Source organism: Corythoichthys intestinalis, chromosome 6, assembly GCF_030265065.1.
Source record: "Corythoichthys intestinalis isolate RoL2023-P3 chromosome 6, ASM3026506v1, whole genome shotgun sequence".
In the NCBI taxonomy this organism is placed as follows: domain Eukaryota; kingdom Metazoa; phylum Chordata; class Actinopteri; order Syngnathiformes; family Syngnathidae; genus Corythoichthys; species Corythoichthys intestinalis.
In genome coordinates this window covers 20051155-20078446 of record NC_080400.1, presented here as the reverse complement: position 1 = coordinate 20078446, position 27292 = coordinate 20051155, and the positions used below count along the sequence as shown (strand labels likewise).

The 27292-nt window shown below is 37.7% G+C and overlaps 1 protein-coding gene across 6 annotated transcripts in view; it reads left to right on the top strand.

The window, feature by feature from the left end:
* The window catches only part of grik4 (glutamate receptor, ionotropic, kainate 4), a 734878-nt gene that overhangs the window by 141351 nt on the left and 566235 nt on the right, over positions 1–27292 (top strand). For 5 of the 6 annotated variants that reach the window (XM_057839364.1, XM_057839368.1, XM_057839359.1 and 2 more), the window contains exon 2: positions 10949–11131. The gene's annotated coding sequence lies outside the window, so the exon portion shown is untranslated. Of the gene's footprint in view, positions 1–7687; positions 7957–10948; positions 11132–27292 lie in introns of those variants that run through there. The other variant, XM_057839360.1, reaches the window with a different exon arrangement.

Below are 27292 nucleotides of genomic sequence, written 5' to 3'. Positions count from 1 at the left end.
TCGAGGCAAAACCCCGATCATGTTGTGGAATGAACAGTAGAAGCTAGCGACGTTAGCCGAAAGGTAACCCGTGGCAATCCCCCATCATCGTTGTATTGAGTTCATTTTGCCTACACTTTAAATTCGTCAAAACTTTTCTTTTATCCCAGGCAATAGCAGGTGGTTTATTTACCTGACATGTTTCGGCGAACACTTCCGCCTTCGTCAGAGGGTACGAAGTGCCATCGTTGTTTATCGACGAGAGAGTTGCATTCGTGTTTTATCAAAAAATCGCTAAAATGGTTAAAACCTGTCATGCTATGTGGTGTACAAATAACCATCTGTCGCAATGTAGTACCCATGAGTTCCCGAACGCGAGAAAAAGCTGGATTGCGCAGACAACGATTAAAGTTTGTCCGTGCAAAGAGGGCTAATTTTGCCGACCCAGCCTCCGGCACGGTTTTGTGTGCTGCGCATTTTACACCTGAAAGCTATTTGAACTATGGACAAATGAAATCAGGTTTGGCTAAGAAATTGCTGCTAAAAGCAGATGTGGTGCCCACCATACACGCGCAGCCACCTAAATGTCCCGAGATATCAAGAAAGAGGACGATGACTGGCACTGATGAGACCACCCCACCACCCTAGGCTAAGCAAAGGAGGGGAGCAGCCAAGCTCGAAATGGCCAGAGTGAGTACTCTTTTATAATAAAAAACATATCACGCATTGGATATAGGACTGAACACATGTATAAATTATCGCTCGTAAAATATATACAACAAATCCTCTAATCCCATTCATATTTGTGTCTGTTGGCAGAGCGAAAACCTATGATAGCACAATAAATGATAATTACTCTATACATTATTTTGCGGTCACGGTGTATCAGCTTCTCAAAAAGAAATGCAAAACAAACCATTTGGTGTTTCCCCACACGATCTGTTGCCAGTGTTTCATCAGTGTGAGTGCTCCCCTCAATGATCGTTTCATTAGGCTGCATTGGCTTTCGTTTGGGCTCAAATTCATAACCCAAAACACTAAAGAAAGGTTCATAACTCCCCTCGTTACCATTAGAAGAACGTTCGTTACGTCGGATTCATCGCTGCAACTAGAAACCAAATTGTCCGCCATCATCGCCGCCATTCAGTACTAAGCACTGAGCACTACTAAGCACTAAGTACTAAGCACTGTGTTTCCTAGTTCTGACGTCACGCACACAATATGCTAGATTTTCGGGATCTCGGGCGCCGGTCGTTTTAGCTTAACAATCGATCCAAATTTCTATCATTTTCTTGGTTTGCGATGTGTGTAATTACACGAAGTGGCATAATATGAATCCAAAAGGCATGTGTTTATGGATAAATGATGGAATATTAGCATTTCCCCAGGTGTTTTCATACTCTTTTCCAAGACCTCAAATATTTTTTTTAAGATCTTGCATGACAGTGGCATATTCATCGTAAAATATTTCTAAATCTAGATGTGACTTGCTAAACTTTAAAGGTTCCACTATTTAAAATGTATATGAATATTGTATATGGGACATGAATATTGAGTTGGGCTGTGCATGCCATTTACATAATTTGGAATGTAAATTGTTACTCCTAAATGTGCTACTACAAATAGTACAACTTTTAGAATGAATCCTTTTCTATCTTTACTGCTGGTGCACTTTTAAGCGTTCCCCAAAGTTCCCTCTTTTGTATATAACATTGCATTTTGATGCTTATTATGACTAGCCTAAGGATTTTGGCTCCAAAAATCTTCATAAAGACAGCTCCACTGCATATTGAATGGACAATACAAGGATTAGACCTTTGTATTTTTCTCGTTTCGTTTAATATCAACTTACTTTTATATTGCCTCGGACGTGAGGATTATCGTATTATACATTTGCAGTTCTGAACTTTTCACCCAATGTACCTGTGCTTCGCCACTTGAGGGTTTATGGAGGAAGCCCCACATGGGTCAGTAGGCGTATCACGAACAGTATAATGACAGCTCGTGAATTCCAAACGTTTTATCGGCTCTCTGCAGACTGCACAGGCAGGACACAGCTGTCTTTCATTTGTTCCGTGATGCAGTGAATATGGCTTTCCGATCGGGGTCATGACTTAGACTGATAGAGAACTGTATTCCTTTGCGGTAGTTAAGAATGGCATTAGCGCAATCTCAGACCTGGACAGTGAAGTTGACTGCTGGACCACAAGAGCTGCAAATAACGGCAAAATCATAACGTTTAGTGTTTAGAAATTGTTTAGTAAAGCACAGGGAAAAAAATGAAATCTAATGTTTAATGTTTTGTACAGTGTGTGATGAAATGCATATTTTTACCACATGCAAAAGTAGTCCTAACCTAAAGTTCCTTTAGCACGCCAGGTGGTACTTTACCGAATTTGATAGATTGTACTTCTCTGAGCCACAATCCTTTGGTTTGTTAAATGTACCAAAAAAAAAAAAAAAAAACTGCAGGAAACTGCTCCAACACACCTGTATTTTTTTCCGTCCAACCAAGCAGTAAACTGAGTGGATTGAGCATGGAGTGGGCGAGCCAGTAACCCCGAATTCATACCGCCTGCAGCTGCGACACGCTCGCGTGACGGCTTCGAAATCATCGCAGGTCAATTTCTACTGGTTGCGTTCGTGCTACGAATGTCTGCGGCAATCAGACAAAGGAAATCACGAGGGCTCTCACGAGAATGCACGAATTCGGACAAAATACAGTGCTGGCCAAAAGTATTGGCACCCCTGCAATTCTGTCAGATAATGCTCAATTTCTCCCGGAAAAATGATTGCAATTACAAATGCTTTGGTAGTAATATCTTCCTTTATTTTGCTTGCAATGAAAAATAAAATTGCCCTCCCCTATTTTTTTTTTTTTTTAAATAATATGCAAGGCAAATGACTGTCTAAGGTGCTAGTCACATGATCTGTTCAAAAAATTATTTTGACCCATTATAAAGATATCTTTTTTTGTTCATTTCATTCATTTTTGTTGTCTGTTTTCTTGCTTTACAACTTTTTTATATATATATATATATATATATATATATATATATATATATATATATATATATAGGAAAGTCAATTACATGCATTGATACTTTTCGGACACCATGGGGGGCCTGCCCCCCCTGGCCACCCCTTAAACTCCTCTTATGCCTCTGACTTACTTTCAATTTCATATCGCAAGCCCTTGCACGATAAATTCAACGAGTCTCGACTGCTGATTTTACTTTGAGTCCAACGGCATCCGCCGGAATCCTTGCCGTTGACTACGTCATCGGTTTTTGCGGGGCAGAGGCCAACCGTTACAAGAATGATTTTTATTGCACAATTTCAATCCTTATGGATCCGTGTTAGTCTTGATAATTCATTTTCAACACTCTTTGACATTTAATTTGTCATTTAATTCGTGTGAAAAAAATGTGATGGAGGGACTAAAATTTGATGAATGTAGCCCGCTTGCAAAGTAAATATTCCTAAATATTCTTTTCATTTTAACATAATTCATGGACTTGAGACACTTTGACCGAGGATCTATGTTATAAATGTAACAGTTTCGGCGAAATAGCGCATCTTGCAGTTCATGTCTTGGTTGTTTTCTGTCTAATTTGTCCTAGATTTCAGATTACCCATACTGATTGATGGTAGTGTCAAAACAAAACATGAAAATCCATACTACCTCGCTTTTCTTGCCATATTACATTGATTTCATGGCAAAATATCAATGTTCATATTTCATGTTTCTAGCTGTAGCAGCAAGTTGTGGATCAAAACAAAACAATATCAAGCTAATTTAGGACATCTTTCGACTGCAGAGGACATTTTTATTATTCCTAAATGATGCATGAAAAAGTGAATGAATATGTATTGTATATGCAAACTACAATAAAGATATAGTACATGCACTTCAAGCAAACAAAGCAATTAAAAATGTCATTAAAGTACAACGCTGGAAATGATGCAAACAATATTCACCAGGGCTTGGACTCGTAAGAAATAGTGTACTTTTACCGGCAATTATCAGCTGTATGATTTTATTTGTATCTGCTGCTTGTCAAGTATATTTTCCAATATCATGATGTATGTTGCCTGGATACATGCTTTCCAGAGGCGGCATTATTGATGATATTCGCTAATACAATCCATTTTTCCCCCCATTGAAACTAATGTAAGGTCAAGTACAGTAATTAATTCCTGACTGAATGAATGTCATCACTAAACCTTTATTAATTTTATTGTCAATGTTTTAGGTTACATGCCCAGATCCTTATCAAGTAAAAACAGATGTTAATTACAGTATAAAGAAATCAAATAAAAGTCTATCGTATTTTATATGTAGTTTTACTCATTGAACAAGTGCATTAACATTAGCTTCTGCTGGTTTAAAATTTAGACGAATGCCAGATTCTTATCCATCTATGTCGCTGTGAGTTCCATTTTACTATTTATCACCCTTCTATTTGTACAATTTTCTGACATCATGAAAGATGAGTGTAGTACCCTCTGTCTAAAGATATTTAAGTTGTAGCGGATGCATTTTTGGGTGAGTTGATTCTGCACGCTCCACTGTAAGTGAAAGATGATTTTATGATTAAGTGAACTCTTTTATCACTTGTGCCTAAGTGAGAGGTTAGTACTCTAAGAACATCTTAAAAGTCCTCAGCACTAAAAGGTTTGTTTTGTTAAATGTGGCCTCACTGGACCAGTTGACACTAGAATGCATTTATCTACTTGAGGCTGAATATTTCACTGTGCGTGACTTTAAAGATTCAGTGATTCTAATCTAAAACCTTTTTGTTCAAATATATCCTCACGGTTCACTCTGAATGTGTAATCAACAAATAGAGATTTTGCTTAACCAGCTATTACACCATTAGACTGGTGATTTATGTGGCAAAACCCAAGGCCTGCTGATGGGGATTTTTTTTCTCATTGGTTTAGCAATGAAAGGACAAAATTATCCAATCAAAAGTGTTAAAAAATATTGAACAAATGCTCACGCTGCAGAAGCCATATGGTCAAATTCGAGCAAGATGCCTTTTTTTAAAGGGATCCACGGAAAGAAAGGCTTTTAGTTCATAAAAGATAATGTAATTACGAGTTAAGATAATTTGATATTGAAACCTCTCTTGATGTTTTTGTTTTTATACAATTTGTGAAATTGGTTAACTAGTAGTTTGCCATTGTTGTTAATGTCGCAGGGCGGTAACATCACATGGTTATGCTGCAGGGCTTCCAGAGTATGAATCTAGCGACATAAACATGTCATCTGTTCAACCCCTTCAATTTGAACCCGAGAGGAACATTAATGAGCATGACACCAGTGATAAATGAGCAGCAAAAGCAAAATGAACAAGAAAGACGGGATGAGACGCGACGAGAGTAAGAAAACAGTGTTCGGTCAAAATGTGCTACGCCGGCGAAATGTCTTACAACAAGCGAATTTGACACCAAAGTACTACCGGGCGCTTTCAGCTTGTTTTGTTTAGATGCATACAGACAAAACATACTAAACATGCTTTAAGAAAATACTTAAACGTAGTAATATCAAATAAGGATGGTTTAAATATGCTACGTGACTAATGTGGTCAACAGATCAACAATCTGCGTTAAATCCATAGGCGGAGTTTGACTTTTGGGGCACGGGGGGCACAACATGTTGATGACCCCGAAACGCAGTGTCAGCAATAAAATTAACTTACAAGAATATTTATAATGATAACTTGACAATGAGTGTGAAAGTTTTTGTTTCCCATCATTCTTGAGGGGAATTCTAAATCAGACTGCCTAGACAATACTTTTCGCCAAGATCGTCAGCCATTGAATATGGTACGCCCGCCGGTGTCGTGCCAATGTAGTTACCGCAGTCAAAAATTGTATCCCCTGGGCGGAGCTATATGGAAGTAGACTTGTGTCTTTGTTATTCCATCAAAAAAAAGTTGCTTCAATAAAAATATATATTTTCAACCCCCCCAAAAAAGTCACTTCAATCAAAAAAAAAAAAAAAAAAGAAGTGTTTGAACGCAAAAATAAATTAAAAACTTTAAAAAATGCATGCGAAAGCTATTTTTTTTTCTTTTTTTTTATTGAAGCAACGTTTTTGATTGAAATAATGTTGATTTGTGTTCAAGCCACATTTTGGCTAGGACATTTTTGTCATTATTCAATAAAAAAATAAGTTGCTTCAAAAAAATATATATTTTCAAAAAGAAAAATCACTTCAATCAAAACAAGAAAAATTTTAATGATGGTGAAAGTTTTTGAATGCGAAAAAATATTTGAGATGGAAAAATTTGCGTTTGAACACTTAATTTTTCATTAAAAAAAAATTCTTTGATTGGAGCAATCCTTTTAGTGTTTGGGCCATATTATGGATAGGACATTTGTGTCCAAATTATTTAATTCCCAAAAGAAGCAATCCTTTTAGTGTTTGGGCCATATTATGGGTAGGACATTTGTGTCCAAATCATTTAATTCCCAAAAAAGTTGCTTCAATTAAAAAAAAAAAAAAATATATATATATATATATATATATATATATATATATATATATATATATATATATTTTTTTTTTTTCAATCGAAGAAAAAAATATCTTTTTTGTTGAAATTTATATGCAAAGCAGATTACCATCTAAGTTGCTAGTCACATGATCTGTTCGAAAAATAATTTTGACCCATTGTAAAAATATAATTTTTTGTTCATTTCGTTCATTTTTGTTGCAGTTTTATTGCTTTACAACTTTTATATATATAGGACAGTCAATTAAATGCAATGACACTTTTCGGCCACCAGGGGGGCCCTGGCCCCCCTTCAAATCCGCTTATGGTTAAATCTACCACAAGAAAACACAATGCTTAAAAGTATGAGAGGGAAACACATGCAAAAAGTAGTTTTCGGCAAGGAAAAGGTAATAGAAGACTCAATAAAATTACAAATAGTAAGTACTCGCCACGTTTAACCGATGTACAGATGTGTTTGACGTCTCGCCGTGTAGAAGGAATTGGAGTAACCCGGTACTGTTCGTCTACTGACCGTCCTCACACCGTGCGTCCATAAAACATGGCGCCCTCTGTAGGTCAAAACATATACTAAATATTATAGATTTTTAAATCAGTGGCAATATTTTATGTGTTTAGAATAACATATTTTAGTAAAAGAGAACAATTCTGGCTTATTACAGCCTATACGTCTTTAAGTCTGAGGTTCCCTTTTAGTCTTTCTAAGTATTCGTTTTGAGGTGCGAGAAGTTGGCCCCCCATCAGACGCAAATTTAGATAAAAATGTCAATCGTTTGTGCTACGTTTGTGCTGTAAATGTTTTGTTAGTGCTGCTATAATTTTTAAAATATATACAATTCTTTTACAGGTCAGTCTGAGGTCAACCAGCCCCCCTTTTTGATTAAAAAGGCTGTCATTCATTTTTGCTTCGTTTGTGTTGGGTTGTGCTGTAAAAAGTTTCGTTTTAGCTGCTATCGTTTTTGAGATATTGACATATTAATTTTTAGTGATGAGGTGACTCGAAGCCCCCCCATTTACTGCAAAATGGACCCAAAGGGGTGCCATTTGTTTTTGATGCATTTACGCTAGTTGTTGGGACACCCCTCTGTTATTAAGCAAGTTGGTACGGTCCGTTGCGGCTGACGTCATCACTCAAAATTAATATCTCAATATATATAAAACGATAGCAGCACAAACTAAATTTTTTACAGCACAAACGAGTACAAACATAGCATAAACGAATGGCACCATTTCTGTTAGGGTTTGTTTCCTCCTAGTTTGGCTTGTCCTTGTGATTACCAATTGATTTCACCTGTTGTGCCTGCCAATCCGCTTCCTTTTGTGTCACTCACCTGTGCCTCATTGTCTCGTTACCCTATGTCTGTATTTAAGTTCCTCATGTGCTCTCTGTTCTTGTTGCTTCATTATCTATTTGTACGTCCAAGCCCTCGTGTTCAAATTCCTCTAAAAAGTAAGTTTTGATACCTTTTCGTTTGATCCCCTGGTCTTTTGTTTGAAATTGTTATTTGTGTTAACTGTTATTAAAGCATTTTGAGTTCCCAAACAACCTGCCTTACCTTTTGTTTTCCCTGCAATTGGGTCCACCTCATCCTTGAAACCTGACAATTCTGGGTTCGTTTTGCAATAAATGGGCGGCTGCGTGAGTGTGAATAATTTCTTTCCTCCAAAAGCCGGTCTTGTGCCTAACTTGTTTCCAGGCCTTTCTATGACTCCTCATTTGCTAATAACCTCATCACGTCATGCTTTTGTGACCCCGAACATATCTGGCCGCCGTATTTTCCAAATTGTGTAGCCCAATCAAAAATATGAAAAATGAAAGCGTGTATCACATTTAAACTGTTGAAAAAGGGAAGTTGAGCGAGACACTCCAGTTGTGCGACTCAACCAAACTTCCAGGCAGGGATAGATTGCTTCTTTCTGGACAAAAAACGAACTACCTGAATGTTACAACTTTTTCTGCAAAACAAATGAATTTTCTAAGCTTTATCTGCAGAACAATTGAATTTTGATGGAGGAAAATCGGTATTTGAAATTCAGATTCAAAACCAACCCGGTCCTCAAAGGCCCGCTGTGGATTGTGGCTTTTGTTCTTGCCGATCCAGCACAGATAGGTGAACCAATGAGGTTTCTGCTAAAACAAGCAGCACCTGACTGCGACCAACTGAACGCACTTGTAAAACACCAGATTGGTTAAAAAGTGTTGTCTTTTGTCTGGTTGGAATGAAATCCTGCACCCAAAGCGGGCCTTTGAGGACCGGGTTGGAGACCACTGCCATAGTTGATGGGAAAAAAATCTGAAATTCAGATTCAAAATCCGGTGGCACGGATATTTTGTTGTGAAAAAAATCAGTGCTTGAGATTCCGCTCCAAAGTCTGGAGGCACAGATATTTTGATGTAAAAAAAAAAAAAAAATCTGAAATTCAGATTCAGAATATGGTGGTACAGATTTACTTCCAGAGTATACCAAGATTTAAAGGCATCAGACTGTTGAAATTCATTTGGTATTTTTGGAATCTGCACTGCCATGGCCCACGGCATCTAATGCAACAATTAGGTTGAAACTTTACATTTGTGCATTTCAAAGGTTCCAGTATATTTATCACATGCTCTCTCCAAGAGTTTAAATATTCATGGAACAATCAACTGTAAATCTACAGAAAAAAATGCATTGTTTCAGACAAGTAGAGGTCCTGGAAGCATAAAAGGCCAGAAAAGCAACCAGCTATAAAGGGTGAGTTATTGTGAAGGAAACGCTGGACAATTGCAAATTTGGAGAAATTGGCTGTTTGACTTCTTGATGGTAATCTATTTGTAGTTTTTGGATGAGTTCCTCCGTGATTATTGTCACAGGAAATTGAACTTCTATAACCTCCCATTGTCTTGTATAGTCGTTAGTCAATATGCAAAAGGCAATGTTAGTCCCTTTTTTACACGGTCTTTTCTGGCATTTTATTCACTGGTGCTTGACATGTCCGTATCGCAGGTTTACATAGCTATTGTGTTTTTGTGCATTCAGAAAAGATGTGTGGGAATGTGAGCATCTGGGAATGTGACAGTTGCCCAGAGCTGGCTTAGATGACCAGTGTGTAAGGGACTATTGTTGCAATTATTGGCAAGCTCGTCTTGGTCATGTTCATGAGGGAACTTTGGCATCACAAAGCCTAATCCAGCATACTGCTGGCAGAGGAGTGAAATAAAGGTTCAAGGTCACTTTTTTTTATACCTCCCCTAAGGCATACAAACACAACAGACACACATCACATTACAGTAATTGACAGAAATACTGAATTTATTTGCCTTACCATACCATCATCTTCTGCTTGCTCCGAGGTTGGGTTTATTTGCATAGTAAGAGAAGCCACACACATGAGGATGCAAAACAACGTTGAATATTAACTATTGAATCAACTTCCATTATATATGAGTATAATCAAAAATTGCACCCAAATTGCGATTTTGAAAGTGACTCATGTTGTACTGAACAATATAGGCTCAATTCATCATTCCTGGAGAGTGAAGTGTCAGGAGAGGCCATAAAAATGGACAGTGTTGCCATGTTAGTCTTTACTGTTGCTTTAGTGTAGTAACTGACCAAGCACAATAACACATGTCATAATAACTATTTACCATTAACAATACTGGCTTTCTGTAGGTCCAAATGAAAAAAAAAAAAAAAAAAAAAAAAAAAAAAACTTTTTGACTATTTTTTAACAATTACATCTTTCTCTATTATGGAGACTTGTGAATATTTGGCATCTATTATGTTGGGGGCTTGCATCTTCGGCCAGATTTGAATAGTTCATACTCAGTCTCCCACCAGTGGGGGGGGGTATGTGTTTAGTTCTTCCATACAATATTGTAACAGTGATTCTCTTGTTTTTCTTTGCTAGTGATGTCCAATCCACAAAAGAATAGCAGAATAGTCTTTGGTACAGGCATTGACGATTGCCACATGACATACAAGCGCTCAGATAAGATCTCATTTGTCAGATAATAGGCACTATTACATACGGTACAATGCCCCGAGATGACTCTTAATTGTGTGCACGTCCCATCGTGTCTTGTAGTATACTTTCTGCCTTTTTGACTGCTGATGTGTATGAAAAGTTACTCAATGTATACACAGTGACAGTATGAAAAATGTTGAAGGTGCTAAATAAAGGAGAAGGCTGCTGAGTAAGGGACTAGGTAAAACAAATATCAGCAAAAATGGACAGTAAATTCTGAAGCAGCATTTTACACAGACAATATTCATGTGAATGTTGGATGTTATTAAAAATGCCATTTTTATCTTGGTTTTTCCTCTGGGACACTGCATCTTTTAAAGACAGATTTACAAAAATGAAATCAACGTTTCAGGACTTGTTCGTAGTTAACGAAATGTTCAAGCTGTATTTGACTGAGATCCTAATTTCCTTTCTTTCCCAATCTTCCTTTTCAGTGTCTCCACGCGGAATCCAATCTAGTGACATCCAAGTGGGGTTGAGTGCATACTTGTTTTGAGCTGGTGGCTCACACTGCTGTTGCACTTGTGAGATGAGAAGCTAAGTGGCTAGTACAATCATTATCAGCCTTGTGCACCGCAGTATGGATTAAAAAAGGCCTACACGTCAAGAGACCGAAGGTAAAAATAATATATTCCCTTCTTTTTTATCTGTTTCACACTTTCACATTTCAAAATTGACAGCACTGGGACTTGAGTATTGATAAGATTTGTATTTGGACGTGTGCGTTATGAAGGCAACGGTTGCAATACTCTAATAAACCACTATAACTTTTCCACACATCATCATATAGACATTGTACCATAGAACATCCAAGGTTTCTCACAATTTCTAAGGAGCAAATTGACGCAAGTTTTTGAAAAAGAAAAAAGAGACAACTTTATCATAACACATAAGTCAATACCTAGGTTTTTCTCTTTAAAGAGGGACTAAAGTTTCCTTTTTTTTTTGCATTGTTTTTCATAACCTCTGATTCCATTTTATAAGGTTTACGTGACCATTTGCGTTAAGTACCCAGAATGTCATTTTTTTATGCCATTTTAGTTGGTTATATTAGCCCCTCTGAAAAAAAATCCTTTTTCCAATGAAATCGCAACTGACTGGAGCTAGTTTGCAGTCCTTGCTCTGATTGGCAGAGTGGGTGTGTTGGTGAGAAGCTCTTGGGCGTTGGCAATGTGTGTAGTGACTGACACGTTACGGACATGTGGAGTACAATCCTCTTATAAATGCCACCAAGATGTACTCATTCAGAATTATACAAAAAAGATAATAATAATCAATTCACACTCCCGTTGCAGTGGGGTTCCGTGTACGCAGAGCGAAGTATTTCAGTCAGAAGGCAATCTTTCCTGGTTACCAAATCCTAATTTCAATTTGAACAAAACATTCATTCTCCTGACACTAACACATTCAAACAGTGTGAGGAGGGGCCACAGAACATAAAAGGGGGGGAGGGTTTATTGCAGACCAAAGGAGGAAGCCATTTTTGGTGGTGTTGGAACCAAGAAAAGCAGCAGGGCTGAGAACCAAAAGTGGTATTTGCCATGCGGCAAAATGGATTTTGCCATGTGGCATTTTTTTCTAAGCCGTATGGCAATTTTTGCAATGTGGCAAAATGGATTTTGAAATGTGGTTTTTTTTTTTTTTTTTTTTTTGGTATGTGGCAAAATGCAATTTGGTTTATGGCATTTTTGGGGTATATGATAGTTTTGCAGGCCATGCACATCCGTGCCATTGACGGCTATGAACGTCCAAATGTTCATTAATTTTAAATGGCAGAAAAACATATGGCTGTGATTTTTGACCATACACTTTACATTAGAGCGCATTGACATTCAACTGACACCCAAGTAAGGCTATGCACGTCACAATTTTCCATTCATTTTAAATGGCAGAAAAAACATGTGGGGCTGTGATTTTTGGCCATCCACTTACCATTTACAGCACATTTAAATTCAACGGACACCCAAGTCAGACTCTGGCAGAAAAATCTGTGGCTGTGATTTTTGACCATACTTTTTACATTACAGCGCAAATATTACAGCCACATGTTTTTCTGCCATTTGAAATGAATGAAAAAGTTGCACGTGCATGGCCGTCAATGGCCTAGCCTGACTTGGGTATCAGTTGAATGTCAATGTGCTCTAATGTAAAGTGTATGGTCAAAAATCACAGCCACACAAATTTTTCTGCCATTTAAAATGAATGGAAAATTTGGACATGCATAGCCGTCAATGGCATGGACGTGCATGGCCTACAAAACTGCCATACACCCCCACCCAAAAATGCCACAAACCAAAATGTATTTTGCCATATACCAAAAAAAGACGCATGTCAAAATCCATTTAGCCACTTGGCAAAAAAACATGCCACATGGCAAATACCAATTCGGTTCTCACTGTCTCTCAAGAAAAGTGCCACTTAGCCTCTCAGCTATTCCTTTTTTTTATTTTCCATATACTTTTATTTACCGGTAATCCGTTAACATCTAATTAATCACATTACTGCCATATGAAACTCACTTTACATTCGATTTCTATATTGTATTTCAACAGGACTTCAGATACTTGCTTTAGTAACTGTGACACCAATTTGTCAAATTGTGGAAATGGGACACAAAATTCCAAAAACAAAGAAATATCCTCAACTTCCCCCATCTTTTTTGGTTGAGATCTATTCTGGACAAAACAATTCTTCAATCTGCAACCTTTTATGCAAGCACACGTACACAAACAGAGGTCATTGAAGCTCGCTGTCGTGTCCTCTTACCAGTCGTCTCAGTGCCACCTCTTCACTTTGGTACTGGCCTCCCGCTTACGTTTTGTGTGCAGTGCAAATGGAGATGCCCTCTCGGAATAGACAGTTTTATTGCTGCTGATTTGAAGGACAAAATGTGCTGTTGCCTGAAATCTTCCTTGCAGTCTGCTGCCAGTTGTCTTTTGTTTATAGTTGCAGGCAAAAATTGAAGAATACCTTTTGAGAGAGAGTTCATTCCCAAGCCAAATTTAAAATGATGAAAGATTATTGGCAATTGTACAGGATTTTAAAAGGTTCCCCAAATCAGGACAAAATAGGACATTGAACAATAACAATATGTTGGTAAAACAGCTTAATTTATATTGTTTAAATTAACAAACTAGGGTAATTAAAACCTATGACTCAGTTTTAGTCTAAACCTTTGCTGTTGTTGCTGCGGTTTATTTTCTTAATAATGCAAACTGCCCAAACAACTCGCAATATTAAATGGGTTGCCATGCTATAAAGACAAATTTGATGAAAAAGCAGTCTGAGGACCACAACAAAATGAATTGGTGGAGCAAAGTAGACTGTTATGTATTATACTTCAGCAATCAAAGGATTCATTTACTTATATTTGCATACATTCTTACATTGCACTCACATTTACTGTTATGTTTTAATTAACTTTTTGAATAGAGTTTATGCACTGTACTTTAGATGAACAGTACTTATGAACAAGATTTGTCCAAAGAAGAAATAAGCAACTTCACCGCGGAAGCTGCAACTGTGTACGTGTGCAGCCATCTTTTCTCTCACAACAATTCCACCAAGAGACCTCAAAAGGGTACTGTAGGAGCACGCAAAAAAATATAATGGCTTCATAAATTTCATTATATTGACTGAACACATTCCACAAACAATACAATGCGCCACGCCTTCAAGTAGGGGGCCGTCCCACACTGCGCTTCAGTTATTCGCAGTCGGTCGCAGTTAATCAACACATGCTGCGATCCAACGCCCGATTTAGGTTAAAAAAGTATCAAAGCTGTACCGCGTACAATCAGGAAAGATTCTCAGGAGTGATTTGTTCGCGGATTCAAGGTAATTATATTTTTCGTACCATGCATGCATTTTGAAACCTTGTGAAAAAAAATCTATGGGAGAAATTAATTGCTATGGCATTAGCCTCATGATTCTCAATATTTATGTAAAATAAATGCTAACTGTTTATTTTGCTTTTAACCAAGAAATCAGACTGTTTTACGTTCATATCTATAAAGAATTCAGGGATTTAAGCATTTATTCACAAGATTTTTCAACGTAAAAAGCTCTTTGTTGTGATAAGGTGGCGCCACAGTTGCTTAAAGACTAATGCACATTCGACATATTTATGTAAAATAAATGTTAACTGCCCTTTTTTTTAATTTTAATTTTTTATTTTTATTTATTTATTTTTTTTGTTTTTAACAAGAATCGAGACTGTTTTACGTCCATATCTACAGTATAAGGAATCGGTTTAGCATTTATTAGCATTTATTTTAGGTAAATATGTGGTATGTGCTGCTAGTCTTTAGGCCACTGTGGTGCCGCCTTATCACCACAATGAGCTTTTTACGTTGAAAATTCTTTTGAAGAAATGGTTAAATCCCTAAATTCTTTACAGATATGGACGTAAAACAGTCGCAATTCTTGTTTAAAAGCGAAAAACATGGGCAACAAGCTCTTTCTGGTGATAAGGCGGCATCACAGTGGCTTAAAGAATAGCAGCACATTTGTCATATTGACGTAAAATAAATGCTAACTGCCAGTTTTTTTTTGCTTTTAACCAAGAATCGAGACTGTTTTACGCCCATATCTATAAAGAATTCAGGGATTTAAGCATTTATTCACAAGAATTTTCAACGTAAAAGCTCTGTCTGTTTAATAGGCCCGCTGATAATTGGCCCTGCACCCTGTGTCCTGTCAATATATTATGAAGTCTATGATGGTTTCTATTACACAAATGACAGTTACTGATGAGGAGATAAGAAAAATGTTTGAAAATGAAAAGTGATATTGACAATGGAGCTTGAGGGCTTCCATCTATGATAATGACGAAGGGTTACCATAAGACGGTTAAGAAAGTAAAAGTAGAAAGTTAATATTTTGACCACATTGGTATTGTGTTGTTTACTTAGTTGTTACTATGTATGTAAGCTGTTACTAAACAGAAATACAGTCAATAAATAATAAAATGTAAAGTTTTAGGTGCAGTTTACATGGCGACTCTGTGACACGAAGACGCAATGACTGTGACAGCGTGCATATGGTGTCGGCGAAGACGAAAAATTCTGAATCCTGCCTCCAAAGTGGAAGAATCCGATTGCGGGGGATTGAATGGTGCTTCCTCGGCATGCATATCAAAGGCTGCCGTGGCGCAAGACCGCGCCGATAACGTCAGCACTCTTACACGTCACATTGGCCGTGCGCAGCGGTGCTACTAAATATTAAAAACAGCAAATATGGCGGATTGTCGGCTTTTATTTACTGTTTTAATAATATTTTAAATTAAATATGTTGAATGTTTCAATTTTTGTGCCTTTTTGAACAAAAAAAAATGCCATTGTTTCGAGTTGGCAGGCATATTTTTTTCCGGGCTGAGGGAGCTTGGTGGGGTCAAAGTGAATCATTCTCTGTTGCCCTGTAAATCTGCACTGCCCCCTAGGGCCTGGCATGAATACTACATTGTTTTCATGCGGAATTGCAACATTGTACGAATGGAGACGCAAATGCAAATTTGAAATTTTTCGTATTCTCGGAGAGTCACCATGTAAACTGCCCCTTAGTTCTTTGTTAGTTTAGAATAAGATGTCAACATATCACCACTTAAGGGAATTACATAACACTGGATTTCACACCTCACATTGCTGAACTGTGTACGTTCCACCCTGCCTAATCACATCTCTTTTTGACCCCCCTTCCCTCTTCTTTCTCCTCGGTTATCAGGCACCCTAAATGGTGCCCAAGGGTAAATATAATAAGCTACCGATAGCACCATTATGGTCATAGGTAGCATTGGCGTGTAATAATGTACTTCTTGTGGTTTGTTGTTCTTCTCTTCTGTCTGCCTCCTTCCTTTCTGCCTTTCTGCCGCTTTCTCCCAAAAAAACAAAAAAAAAAAACAAAATGAACAACCGCAATGGGAGTATATCAAACTCCCATGTGATACGTTAAAACTTTTCAGAATATAAGGACGCTCAGATTCCTATTTTCCATGTCTAAGAAGCCAAACAGGACAGGTGGAGGAAGAAAAAGAAAGCCTTATTACTATTTTATTATCAATATTTAGTTTTATTTGTTTGTCATAATAGTATCAAAAATTGGTCCAAATAATTGCCCTAAAATCTCCCATATTGTGGTGCGACCTTTACGAGGCTCAACCTAAAATACGTACTTTTTAACTATTTTAACACCTGGGCCTATTACAGTGGCCACTGCCAATGGGTTTTCCCATTGTGAGTGTATCAAATACTTGTTCTCCCCACTGTATGTCCGAATTTGCATGCCCTTGATGTTGCCTTTATTAATATATGTATATACAGTATATAAATTGTTCACAATGGCCTGGTTGGGTCCCTTTTTTCAGGACACTTTAAACTTCATGTCCAAACTGTTGTTTTCTTCATTGACCAATTATCAACATTTTGAACGGTTTTGTTAAAATTTGTAATATTGATGTCCAATGGACAATCAAACATGCTCGACAAACAGTTTTGAAGCTTGATAATATTTATTCAACTTTTTAGGATAAACATTCAACAGAAAAAATAGGGCTGAATTGTTTTATAACTGATAATTCAACAGAAAAAGCAGGTATGGTCGTATGTATTTTTGTCCTTTACACATACAAAAACGGGTTATATACTGTAGATCAACAGTGTAAAGTAGTGGGAAAATATATATGGCGAAAAACAGACAGGCTGTAAAAGCAGTTTCTGCTCTTGCACCCCTCTTTAAAATAAACTGCTGTATTTTAAGCCAATGAAACTGTTGTGTTTGATAGAACAATATTTCTATATACTGCCATAGCAGTTTCATTGCGCGTCCAGCCCCCGAACTATTTTTAATTTGTCCGTTTTACCCTGTATCACCCCATTTACATACACCAACCACTTTTGTTTCAACCCAGCCATAAAAAGGTAATTGTATTTATTATTTGAAATGTCTATCATTTTAAGCTTATAATAATTCATTGATGTCTAATGTTAAAAAAATCGACTTTATAAAATTATTTAATCGCATATTTTAAACTTTTAAATAATGTCACAATGAAAAGAATAGTGTCTGTAAATAGCTCACGGATATTTACCTCATAATTATCATGAGAATTGTATTTTTGTTGTTGTTGTTACAGTCACATTTCCCCCCAATATTTTAGATGATAAATAATCGATACAAATTAAAAAAAAAAAAAAAAAAAAAAAAAAAAGCACGTTTAAAAGGGTAAATATTTGAAACGAAAAATCTCAACCAATCCTTAATGTCTGCGATTTCTCCATTGTGACTCTTGTTTTATTACCGTGTTTCACCCATAAAATCCCCAAAGTCTTATGCGAATCCCAGTCGTCCGACTGTGGCCATTCACAGCTCTGTCTTGATACTTGGTGAGACATGCTACACACAGTTTTTGGATAGAAACAAGGTAAGTACGCGATAAAATCTTGTTAACATTATGGTGTCTTTAAATATTCTCTCTCATGCTCTCACCTCGAGTTAAGGTTTAGGGGTTTATTTATTTATTTATTTTTAAAATGTCTTCCAGGTAAAAATGTTTCTTCCCCCAGAAAATTTAGATTTTAAGCTTTACAATGATGTATCATGCATGCATATAGGACAATTTTGAAATTTGGCCAAATTGGGGGTCTCAGAGCGGAACTTCAAGTCACCTGAGTGTTTTTCTATTTTGGTTTGTTCATAAGACGCCCGTCACACAACTGTTACAAATACAATGTATCTGCTAGTGATATTTGACTTTAATTTCTTTCTGTTCACGGTGGTTAAACTAGCAGGTCCACTACAGTACTTGAATGCTTATTTTTTATTTGACATAATCAGATGTGTTTAGACTGCCCGTTCTTTGCGTGCAGTTTAAAAGAAACAGGAGGAGGAGAAAAAAATCTGCAATATATGCAGAGCTATGAAGATAAAGCGAAAGTTGACAGACGTCAATTTATTTTTAAATAGTGAATCAGAGGTGAGCATTACTGATAAATGTGGGTGACTCCACCTGACCATGTTGAATATAATATTTGACTGGTCATGTGTGTATCTAAAGATTTTTTTTTTTTTTTTTAGACTGTCTGTGGTGGCTAATTTTACTTTAGTTCGTGCATTTAAAATGTTTTAAGGATTACTGTTGGATAGGATGACTATATTTTGATTTTGCAAAAAAGAGGACACTCGGGATACTTACATTTTACTCGAAGTTCACTCAAAAGTGCCTTGTCACATTAATTTACAGTATATAAAGTGTGCCTCCTCTGTCTGGATAGAAAATTCGGTTTTATAACAAAGTAATAGCTATATAACCAAAGACACAAATTCAAATTCTCGAAGGTTACTCAGAAGGTTTTCTTATTAACTCTAAAATAATAGAACAATAATAACTTTAAAAAACTGGAATGAAATAATGATTAACATAAAAAATGTCTCTTCTATATTAGTGAATTATCCATGAACAAAATAATAGCTTTTCAACTCTTATTGTACAAATAAATGATCTGAAATACCGTAATTTCCCGAATATAAGGCGCACCCGTGTATAATGTGCACCCCAAATTTACTTGTAAAATCTAGGGAAAATTATTGTACCCGTTTATAACGCACACCCTAATTTTAGCACCAATAAATAGAAGAATACAAGAAAACAGAGCTCGTGTACAGATACAGAAATATTATTTTACTGACAGGTGAAACACAGCACAAGCATAGCATATTGGTAGTTCAAAACATTACCATAAACTGACAATATTTACGGTAATAATATGATTTGACAACTTCTCCAACTTACTAGAATCTAGGAGAAAACAAAACAGATGTGACTTTTCTTTTAAAGGCTGCTGTAACTTGCTCGTTTCATCATGATGAATAAATGTTTCTTCCATGGATTGATAGGGTAAAATGAAAGTGAGAAGGTAAGTCAGAAATCCGTGAGAGCTCATCGCTGTCAACATGACAGTAACAATAGGAACTATTGTTATTTGGGTTTGTTTCCCGAGGGACAGATATAGTTGACGGACACACACAGGAAGTCTGTTGTTACGTTTGTTATGGTCCGAGTTGCGGAGCTGCAATAAACGTTGACTCAAATGAGTTCAATAAACTAAATTCTGTGCTTTGTGAAGAGTGGAAAAAAGCAGAATTTAACAGACGAAATCATTCGGCCGATCAGAGTGAAGTATTACCGAAACAAAATGGTGACGTCACTTACCGTAATGGTCGGCAATGGATCGCCGCATACGTATCTTCAACACAACGTGGCCGTGTCAATTAAAAAAAATTGGTTTATATATATATGTGTATATATATATGTGTGTATATATATATACAGTGGGGAGAACAAGTATTTGATACAGTCAATGGGAAAACCCATTGGCAGTGTATCAAATACTTGTTCTCCCCACTGTATGTGTATATATGTGTATATATATATATATATATGTGTGTGTGTGTATGTACAGTGGGGAGAACAAGTATTTGATACACTGCCAATGGGAAAACCCGTTGGCGGTGTATCAAATACTTGTTCTCCCCATTGTATATATATGTGTGTGTGGGTGTGTGTGTGTGTATATGTATATATGTGTGTGTATATATGTGTGTATATGTATATACAGTGGAGAGAACAAGTATTTGATACTCACAATGGGAAAACCCATTGGCAGTGTATCAAATACTTGTTCTCCCCATTATATGTGTGTATGTATATATATATTTCTGTCTACATCCATGTACCCGTTTATAATGTGCACCATGATTTTACAAGTTGATTTTGGTGAAAAAAAGTGTGCCCTATATTCGGGGAAATTACGGTAATATTCTAAATAATACCTCTTCTGTACAAAATTCACAAAAAGCTCTTTTCTCTTTCCAGTGAAATCATGTAAATTAAAACCTTAGCCTCACAACAATACAAATTACATTTTTTTAAAAACAGTCAATTTCAAGACGCGCTAATTGGTGCCATGAAAAATAATGAAAACTGGAAGTTTTCAGGAATTTATAAAGAACCGCCGGACTTCCCATACAGGATGTAGAAACTGGACATGTCCGGGCAAAAGAGGACGTTTGATCAATCTACTGTCGGACAGTACTTCTTGCACATTCCTTTGCCTAATTGATGGTCAGTGTTATGAAAAAAAAAACTCGAACGTTACTGTTCCCCCTCTTTTTACTTTGACATGTCTAATTTAAAAATAACTGTGGTCTTTAAGATTTCTGTGTGCTAGAGTACTGTGTATTCTCTTTTCCTTTAAAGAACTTTAATTAAGTAGCAAGATACAGAAAGTGCTAAGTGAAAGACCACATGCTTTCAACATTTTGAAGCTACTAATCTCCCTTAGGCAGCTCCTGTGAATATAAACACCAGCACCCACAGTGTGCTGTAAAGACAAATTTCTCCAAGGCGAAATCTGCTCCTGTCATAGTGTGACTTTTTACCAACTCTGGCACATGGAAAATGGGTTTGTGGAGATGGTTTCATTTTCATTGCCCACATGTGCAACCTTGCATGCGATGCAAGTATTGACTATCACTTTGGTGCAGATGGTGTATTATACCCCCACTATCACGACAACCCCTACAGTATGTGTCAAATGCTCTGTTTAATGTCGCCGGTGGGTGAATCCTTTTTGCTCAGCCATGCTGGAAATGAAAGGCACGTTCTGGTGTCTCATGCTCATTAGCACTATCTTTGTGGCACTTTGGATGTTGCTGCATTGATCCTGGCCTGTAGTACATTCATGTTTACCTGCATTGCAAGAAAATATTATAATACTATCAAGGCCAAGTTTGTGATTTTGAAAAATGTGAGCATGTGCTGGATGAAGCATGTCCCTTCTCCGTAGTTTGCTCTGCTTTTGAGTGCAATTTTATTTGTGTGCCTGCTTGGATTTAATGAACTGTTTGCATTTTTGTGTTGACTGAATTCAGTCTGTTGTTGGTTGCTGCTGGGCCCCCAGCCTTTTCTCCGCTTCTTCCCTGACTGCTCCTGGAAAGTCGAGATAAGACCCGTTGATGTTTGTCTGCTCCCTGGCAGATTACTGAGGCAGACAGGTACGAGGACTCTGGCGGTGCCAGTCTGCTGGAGGCCAAAGAACTTTCATAGGATGGCTGAGCAGAGCTGAGCTCCACCTTGTATGAAGTCTGCTGCCGATTAGCCAATTACTTTTCCAAGCGAAATAAACAGAGAATAGTCTGGAAAATGTGATTTAACTTTCAATGTTCCTGCAAATTTGGCCTGCGGCATTTATTTACTGAATTGCAGATGCATTGAAGGGGACTTATTAGGCCTCTGAAATGACAAATTATGTTGGCTATATTTTTTTAAAACCAAGTACCAGTAAACCTGATATTGGCATTTATAGCAATATACAGCTAAGCCAACCAAACTCCTCATAACATACACTTGAATACAAACTGTACTGGTAATTCAAATAGAAGACTACTTGTTCTTATTATACAAAAATGTATTTCATGTGAGACACTATAATTCAGCTGTGGGATTGTTTATGGACCTCTCTGCTGCTTTGGTTAGAAACAGTTGAAATGAATCAATGATTTTTTTTTTTTTTTGGAGGCAAACGTCTATTATAAACAGTTGTCTATTTGTCTTAAACAGTGTTGTTTCTGACAGCATTTTTTTTTCAGTAGTGACTATTATTATGATTATTATTTTTAACTTGTCCTGTTCACCTGCTTGACACAGAGAATGGGAATCTAAGTGTCCTATTGGTCTGAACAGTTTTAATGTGTGACATGATAGTATGATATACTCCCATTGTGATTGTTCATTGTGATTCGTTTATTAGAAGAATGTAGCGAGCAGAAAGTGGTAATGGGGGGGGGGGGGGGGGGGGTACAATAGAAAAGGAGGGAGGGACAAAAGAACGAACACAAAATACACTTAACGCCTACGCCAAGTATAAAAAGACTAGGGCTATCGTTAGCTAATTGTAGTTACAGTTGACACCCTATAATTGGAGAGTCAGAAAAAGATGTGATTAGGTGGGGTGGAGCGTACAAAATCAGCAATGTGAGTTGTAGAAGCCAGTATCATGTCAATCACTTGTAAGTGTGGATATGTTGAAATCCTATTCCATGCTGCTTGATCGCTAATCCTGGCACTGACAGTTTCTCTACTTGAGTATGTCTAATTGCACCCAGTCATGCGTGAATCCCATCATATGTGTGATAGGCCTGTAGGCAAGAGGAAATGCTGTGCAGGGCCGCCCCAGGGTAACAGCCCAGCCAATCTGGGGAGGTGAGCCAGCGCAGCTTATCCCTCCTCTCGTAGCTCCAGCAAGGGGGCCGCCATACCCCCGGGATCCAAGGTCGCCCCCTGGACAATCCACACCCCCATTAACTGGCCTTCAGGGAATGGATGAGGCACCGCCCCCACCGCCCGCCCACCCCACCAGCCACCACCACAACCCTCCAACCGACATGGCACACCGTGGGACCCTCACGGCCCACTAGCAGTAGTGACTAACCTACAAATCTAATCTATAAATTACTTTTCCCATCTTTGCAACACTGTTACCGTGACTGAGAATGTAAAAGGGCGTAATATTACAATTTGGTTGAATGAAGCGCGAGTCGTCTTATTTTGTCACATATCAGCTGCCTGCCTGGAGACTCAGAGAGCAGAGCGGGAGGAGGGAGGGTGGTAACGCCGTTGCAAACACAGTGACGATTGGCTAGGTGGGTGGATCATGCCCAGCTTCACAGCACACTCTGGCAAATACAAGATAAAGATAATAGCGACGACGGGCCAGGTAATTTCAAAGGTAGCGTTCTCAGACTTGAATTATTTTCAATATTTAATATTGTTGCACTACGGAATATTTAAGGATAGTGTTGTGTTTATTGTGCAGTAGGCCTAACTTAGTTTGAGATTTGCACTGGTTAATGGTTTACATTTTTTGTTTTACTTGCCCCCACATGATGTCCCAATGTATTAAAGGGATCCTCTATTTTTAAGACAAGTAATTCTTTAAAGATAACTGTTAGTATGAGTTATAATTGATATTAAAACCCCCTCTTAATGTTTTTGTTTTAATAAAGTTGATAAAAATATTTTAAGTGGTAGGTCGCCATTCTTGTTACGTCGCAGTGCGTGACATCACTGGTCCCGTTGCCGAAATTCCAGCGCGTCACTCGTAAGCTTTCCCTAACATGTCGTCAGTTCTACCCTTCCTATTTGAACCAGATCTGAAAAGTGAAGAGCAGGACAGCACTGTCGGTCGTTCACAAGACGAGCTTCAGGGAAAAATGCGTGCAGCAAATACCTGATAAGACAAAAGTTGGGCAAAACTGGTGATGCGAGAGAGTCCTGTTAGGAACTCCGGTTGGGAGCGAGAGTGCATGCTGTTGGGATTCGGGAACTCCGGTTTTATTAGCAGATATTAAAGGTAAGCATATTGCATTTTCAAACTTATCCCAATATAATTATGTAGATTGTTAGCATCCAGAGCTGTTGTGTGCTTTACATACAGTACAGTCCAAAGGGCACACCTTGTATAATCCAGGTCTTGTACATTGTAACGCGTGGCAGCTAGGATACGTGCATAAAAGTACCAGAAAGGAGAGAAGCTTCCACTTATGCACATTTATTCACAAAAAATATTTCCACCTTGACCACTCTTCACTCGGGAGCTCAGCATTACACAAACACGCATTCCCTGACGAACTCCAAACTTTGTTGTAAGGTTCACGTCAGAGTCACTGTCGTCACTGTAGCGTGCCATAGTGCTTTAATTATTTAGTATGATTTGGGGAAAACTCCCACGAAGAATAGTCAACAAAAAAGATAGCATTACCGCTTTTGTTTCAACCCAGCCATAAAAAGGTCATTAATGGTATTTATTATTTGAAATGACTATCATTTTTGGCTTATAAACATTCATTGATGTTTAATGTTAATAAAAAACGATTTTATAAAATTATTTGATCGCATATTTTAAACTTTTAAATAATGTCACAGTGAAAAGAATAGTGTCTGTAAATGGCTCATGGGTATCTACCTCATAATTATCATGAGAATTGCATTTTTTTTTTTTTTTTTGTTACTGTCACATTTTCCCGATATTTTAGATGATAAATAATCGATACAAAGAAAAATTGGGGGGAAAACGACACGTTTAAAAGGGTAAATATTTGAAATGGAAAATCTCGACTGCTCCTTAATGTCTGCGATTTCTGCATTGTGACCCTTGTTATATTAGCGTTTCACCCGTAAAATACCCAAAACGTCCGAATGTGGCTGTTCACAGCTGTGTCTTGATACTTTGTGAAACATGCTATACACAGTTTTTGGATCGAAACAAGGTAAGTACGCGATAAAATCTAGTTAAAATCGTGGTGTCTTTAAATATGCTCTCTCATGCTCTCACCTCGAGTTAGGGGTTTAATTTTTTGTTTTAAATGTCTTCCTGGTCAAAAATTTTCTCCCCCCAGAAAATTGAGATTTTTAAGCTTTCCAATGATGCATCACACATGCATATAGGACAATTTTGAAATTTGGCCAAATTGGGGGTCTGAGAGCGGAATTTCGAGTCACCTGAGTGTTTTCCGCCATATATATTTAACACAAAAAGGGTCTGGAGGATGTCTCTTTGTCAACAAAAAAGATAGCAATACTAATCCAAATCCGCGTTTTTTACTCACTCGACGATCCAGGAATTAGACCGATCCCATGGCAATATCTCAGCCGCGATTAGGCCGTTGATTCCACAAAATAGACTGACCCGAAAAGCCGGTGTGGGACCGATGAATAAAAAAAAAAAATGGACAGATCCAAAACCATTATTGCAGATGCGATGGGACCGTCGGATCCAGAAAATAGACGGATTCCTTACTTGACTGAGGATCCAGGAAAAATGTTCGGGCGCCAGTTGTAACGCGTGGTGGGTAGGATACGTGCGTACAGGGACCAAAAAGGGGAAGAAGCTTCCACTTATGCACATTTATTCACTAAAAATAATAATTCCACCTTGACCAATCACTTCACTCCCCTTGTTACCATTTGACTGGAAATTGCATCCAAAAGCAGCACATCGTGGCATTATACTTTGCGAGTTTAGGCAGCAATCAGCAATTGTTGAACACGCTACACATTTGGAAAGATCCCAATTAAGTCATCACTGCGAGCCTGCGAACCATGGCGCCAACTAACGGTTAAAATATGGACTAAATATTATAAAATATTGCCATTGATTTATCATTTCATGTGTTTCTAACAACATATTTTAGTACAGGAGAACAGTTGTGGTTTAATAGAGCAGACATGTATTTAAGTTAGAGGATCACTTTAAGCTTGGGTAATAATTGCTTTCTTTTTGTTCCTGACTTGTGTGACATCAACTCCTGTTCATTAAGAGAATTAAAGATCCAATGAATAGAGAAAATCAACTTTTTTCTTCACTTTTTTGGTTTATTATTATTATTTTTTTAGCTGCAGGCAAGCACAGGAGGAGGCAATTGCCAAGGTTAATAATGATTGAGCTTTCTAAAGTGGCCTCATGCATACAATAAAAGAAACGTACATTTTTCCTGTTCTTTAATGTGCACTGATTGCTTCTATCCTCGGTGTATGCAAAGTGCTCAATTATCAGATCACACAATGAGTGTAGGAGGAGAGAGGTTTCATTGTAAAGAAAAAGAAAAATGGGCAAGAGTGAAAACCCATTGCGATAAATTATAAGACGCATGAGGCTCAACCGAGAAGGGTAAGACACAATATGGAGACTTTATTAATATATATACAGTATAAAAAAATTGTTCGCAATGGCCTGGTTGGGTCCCTTTTCCAGGACACTTTAAACTTCATGTCCAAACTTTTGTTTTCTTCACTGACCAATTATCAACATTTTGAACTGTCTTGTTAAAATTTATAATATTGATGTCCAATGGACAATCAAACATGCTCGATGAACAGTATTGAAGCTTGATAATATTTATTCAACTTGTTAGGATAAACATTCAACAGAAAAAATAGGACTGAATAGTTTCATAATTGATAATTAAACAGAAACCGCAGGTACGGTCATACGTGTTTTTGTCCTTTACACATACTATGGTAAAAACAGGTTATATACTGTAGACCAGTACTTCTCAAATGGTGGGGCGCGCCCCCCCAGGGGGGCGCAGAGCGATGCCAGGGGGGGCGCGAGTGACCTCGGGGAACATGCTTTTTTTTTTTTTTTTTTTGCCGTACTAGAATAAAGTGTACTTGCACATCCACTCCGTAGGTGGCAGTGGCGCTCTCATTTTCAATGTGCGTGCAGTATTTTTGAAGTCAGCAAGAGCACACGGAAGAGACTCATGCAGAGCTGGACTCACGCAGCGACCCACTGTCTTCTTCGGTTCTCACGTGTCCGGCCGAGAAGTGCCGTTTTCGGCTTGGGATCGTCACGACCACCGCCCTCACCTACGGTTCTCCCTCGGCCGCCGAGAATGCGCTTTTTTCGGGCCGTTTGCCTTTGACTTTTAATATAGTGGGAAATGAGGAAAGACCACTGTTTACTGAGTCTAAAAATTATTATAGCGGAGAAGCCAAATCAGTTAAGACGCCACTTAAAGACATTAGACCTCAATCTCATTGATAAGCCGCTTGATTGTTTTTCAGCGAAAATGTGCCGAATATTGCCAATTGTCACAATCGTCCCGCTTTGTCAGTGTTATATCAGTAAACCAGTGAGCACTGTGGTGAATCAGCGAAAATAAAAACTTTCCTTCTGTCCAAAGACTTTTTTCCCCCCTTCTATTCAGTTTTGTTTTTTTTT